Source organism: Astyanax mexicanus, chromosome 21 (assembly GCF_023375975.1).
Source record: "Astyanax mexicanus isolate ESR-SI-001 chromosome 21, AstMex3_surface, whole genome shotgun sequence".
Taxonomy (NCBI): domain Eukaryota; kingdom Metazoa; phylum Chordata; class Actinopteri; order Characiformes; family Acestrorhamphidae; genus Astyanax; species Astyanax mexicanus.
The window spans coordinates 1,883,574-1,888,180 of NC_064428.1; the positions used below are offsets into that span (position 1 = coordinate 1,883,574).

A 4,607-nucleotide genomic window follows, 5' to 3' on the forward strand; every position below is an offset into this window, starting at 1 on the left:
GAGCAAATGAAGAAATTACTACTCTAAAGGTGAAGGTGGGGAGCCTTGAAGAGAAAGTCAGATTGCTTGAGGATGACAAGCAATTTTTACAACAGAGATTAAGTGATGGTAAGTAAGAAATATTATATATATTTTTACACAGTGTTTAAAAATGTATAACCAGCAGTTAACCAGTTTTACCCCGTTTTACTTATGTAAGTATGAGCGTCATGAGCAAGACACTAATACCTAAATTGTTACAACTTTTATATGCAACAACAAATACACACACCCACACACACCTGTCATCCAAAAAAAACCCTTGCACCCAGCAGGAATCAACTGTCAGAAACTAAACTTGCCTTGACATTATGAGACCTGCAATTGATTCAATTTTTGAGCTCTGATTATGACTATAGTTTACTCCAGTCTGTAGTTAATACCTTTACAACACCAGAATACAGTGCCAGTTATGCTAACAGACTGCTGGTGTTAATCTGTTCACCCATCGGACGCTGACTTTACAAATATTACATGTAGCCGTTCTGCTGTTTGGCGTTTATAAAGTGAAAAATCTCCAGACAATCAACATTTTTTGTAGAGAAACAGCTAAAGTTTACTCATTCAGCCGCAGACTGAAGCTGCTGGGGGTTCAGGGAAAACTGTGGAACGGGAATCTGGATCAGTGATGCGTTTTGTGTTAACCTTATGGCGGATTTATTATCCAGCTGAAACTGCGGACTGGAATATGGATCGGTAATGGATTGGCCGCCCTCCATATTATGTCAGTTTCAGCCCTGATACCGATATTGTATCGGAACGGTTCCATCTCCACTGTAAATGAGATTTTTATGGATATCTTTTGAGAAATGGCTTTTTTTCTTGCCACTCTGCACTTTAAACAGAACTCTGACACTATCACAGGTGCATTTATATGGAGACTTGATTACACACAGGTGGATTTTATTTATCATCATCAGTCATTAAGGTCAACATTGGATCATTCAGAGATTCTTACTGAACTTCTGGAGTGAGTTTGCTGCACTGAAAGTAAAGGGGCTGAAAAATATTGCACGCCCCACTTTTCACTTTTTTTATAAAAAAAAGTTTAAAATATCCAATAAATTTTGTTTCACTTCACAATTGTGTCCCACTTCTTGTTGATTCTCCACAAAAAAATACCAATTTCATATCTTTATTAGAAGCCTGAAATGTGGCAAAAGGTTGAAAAGTTCAAGGGGGCCAAATACTTTTGCAAGGCACTGTATAGTAGTGTTCTGCCCTTTGTGCTCAGCTTGAATGTAGTAAACTGACGGCAGTTCCCTGTAATGTATATCAGTCAGTGTGTCACGAAATGACCCAGGCAGGGAGACGAGGAGGCGGACACAGGTGCAGGTAGGAGCGATATAAATAAATAATTTATTAAATAAATAACAAAGAAACACAAAGAAACAAGTAAACACGTAACAAAGATAATCAAATCACAAAGAACACGTAATAATAAAGTAAACCAAAACAAACGAGAGGAACTAGTGAACAAAAACTCAACAAACAAGAAGTACTAAATATATATATATATAAACAGGGAGTAAATAAACAAAGAAACAAACAAAGCTAAGAACATAAACAAGGAATAAACAAGAAACTACCAAAAATAACCAAGAAATAACCAAAACTAAACAGGGCAGGGATATATAAATACAAGGAATATACTAGAAACAAAAACAAAGCAGGGTATATACAGGGAGCTAGGGAACACGGAGCTAAACAAGAAACTAGAAAAAACCAAACAAGAAATAAACAGAGAAAAACACAGAGGACTAGGGCTAGGAAACGCGGAGAAACACAGAGAGACAAAACAACAGAGGTTAGTGCAAAGACCGACCGAGACAAAGTGGTAGACGAGGGCTATTTAAAGAAACAGGAAACACTAGATTAGAAACACCTGGGGAAGGGGCGGAGCTACAAATGAGAAACACATGGAAAAGTACTGAGACAGGAGACACAGGGGAGCACAGGTCACGTGGGACACACACAGAGACATGAGACAGGGCTAAGACCTGACACAGTGACAGATGCTGTAAATACTGTAGATGTTGTACAACACTAGACAATTAGTTTTACAGGCTTAAATACCTTTTATTCACCTGAATGATAAATCATTTATAGGAGAGTCACACACCCCAGAGATTACTTTCAGATGATCATTAGAGAGGACATACACTCTGACACTTTTTACATTAATAGCGATGATAATTGTTTTTCCAAGCTAAAGTAATAGACTGCCCTTAACTTAATCAGTGTCATCTTCAATCCCCCTTTTGTCCTGGTTGATATGACCAAGGAATCCATCGGTGGAGGCAATGTAGTTGTTGCCTAGACCAATGGTTTGTTGAGACATGCAAACATCCGGGTTATTAACACTCCACCCCTCCGGAAAATCTGCAAAAACTGTGAGGATATTCAAGTTGCATGGGATAGATTATCACAGGACACCATTAGGAACCTCTACATCTCCATGACAAAATGTCTGTTATGTTGCGTTACACATGATTTCTATGTATAGTTCAAATATTGCCCATAAAGTATACATAAAGTATACATTTTTATTGTTTATTGTTCCTGGCAACCTTTTTTAATCTCCCTTCTGAATAGTGTTTCAATCCCACACATCCTTCTGGGTACAAAATTTTTTGTTAGTATTATATAGTATTATTTGATATAATTTCACATATTACAGTAGTTGTTACAGAATAATTACATTCGGAAAAATGTACAGTTGTAATTATGTATTTTGTACTATTGTTTTTTAAGTATTGGTATTGAGGAAAATAGTGACTGAACGAAGCCCTGAGTCAGACACAAGCACCAGTGATGGCACTGAAGACACGGACAGCAGCTATGAGGAAGTGGAAAGCACAGATTCTGAATCCTCATCCTGTAAGCGTAACAAAAGGGAGGCAAGAAAGAATAAACAACTGTGGAAGAAAGCAACTAAGGAAGATGGCAGTGATGCATTGATGGAAAAGAAAGGAAGGCAAGGAAGCGAAAGTTGACCAAGGATTCTGATACAAGTTGTGACACTGAAGACCAAAGACTAACAAAAAGGAGCAAGAAAAAGAAGGTACAACAGAAGATGAAGGATACTACAAAGAAAAAAGGTAACAAAAGGTACATGGGTTCAGTTGTTGTATTTTAAAGTAATTTTGCATATATTTTTATATATTTATATATATATATATTGTGGCGTGAGGAGGCGGGGGAGTTGTGGGTCCGCCCCACGCCAGAGCGCAAAGCCATGCCTGTCTCAGCTGGTCCGCATGAGGGCTGATTGAGCCGCCAGTTGAGACAGGCATATATACTCAGCCTCCGCCACCATTTGGGAGGACTCTTGACTGGGGAGCTGAGGGCTGAGGCTGCACGGACCTTTAACTTAAACTAAAGTTCATTCTACAGACTCTAGAGCCCCATTGGGCCATAGTATGTTTATTTAAGTTTGTTTTGGGTGTGGTGGAGGGCATTTAAAAGCCGAATAAAGGTATGTTTTGAGTTCATTTACTCCCCGTGTCTGTGTTCTCTGTGTGCTTCCTCCTTCCGGGTCACAGTGGTCACGCCCCTAACCCCAGGGCCTACCACAATATATATATATATATATATATATATAGTTGACAGTATATTCATTAACCTTATCATGTTCCTAAATTTATTGGCCATTTTATCAGAAAAACTTACCATACAGACTTTATGTAATTGGTAAACACAGCGCTGTGAAGTTAATAAACAAATACATGTGAAAGTTAGCTGAGCTAAAGTTACTTTGGCCGTAATGCACGGCCATGAAATTACTTTATTATGTAATTTAATCTTTAATGTCAATTAATTTGATCTAATAAGTGTAAAACGTTAATAAAAAAATTCCCTCTTTAAGGAGGAGAATCCACTGACTTGGTGGGAAAATAATTCATTGCTCCTATCCAACACTGGCAGATCTGTCATCTCTGCTGTTGAGAACCTAAGAGGCACACCATAAAGCCAATCTTTATGCCTTTATTATTGATTAATGCTGTATATAAGTTGAAATAATTTAACTTAATTTATTAAATTATTAATTATTAAATGATTACTTGTTTTAATTATTTCTATGTATGTTGAGAATTAAAAAAAAATTAAACCAATTGGTCTATCATTAAGTGAAATTTCTTGTTTTCTGCAGCCCTATTGGCAAGATAATTATACTTTTTTAATTATTTAATTATTAATTAATTATCTCTTTTGCAGTCCTAAAGCCTGAAGATGCCATTTCCAGGTACAGGTGTGTACTAAAAGCTGTGTCCAGAGGAATGTCAAAGACTGATGCCTACACCTATGTTGGCGTCAATCCCAAAACAATTGTTGACACTGCAGCAATTGCCGAGCTGAAAGCGGTGGATCCTGAAACGTATTCCCAAATACGAGCTAGGTTCCACAAAGGAAAAAAAGAGCATACGCTGTATGATTTTGCAGAGCAGTGCAGGGCTGTGGTTTTAAACAAACCAGACCTCAGAAGTGCGGGTGAACAAATGAAGGAAGATGGCAGGCTTCTAGATATTCATACCCGTGATTAAAGGCATTTTAAAACCTGAAAGTCT

General features: G+C 37.6%; 1 long non-coding RNA gene across 1 annotated transcript; it reads left to right on the forward strand.

Annotated features, from left to right (window-relative positions):
• LOC125785722 (uncharacterized) lies at positions 1–4,398 on the forward strand. Its single transcript, XR_007428054.1, has 3 exons — positions 1–108; positions 2,794–3,140; positions 4,258–4,398. It is a non-coding gene; the product is annotated as an uncharacterized LOC125785722 (long non-coding RNA).
• The last annotated feature ends 209 nt before the right edge of the window (positions 4,399–4,607 follow it).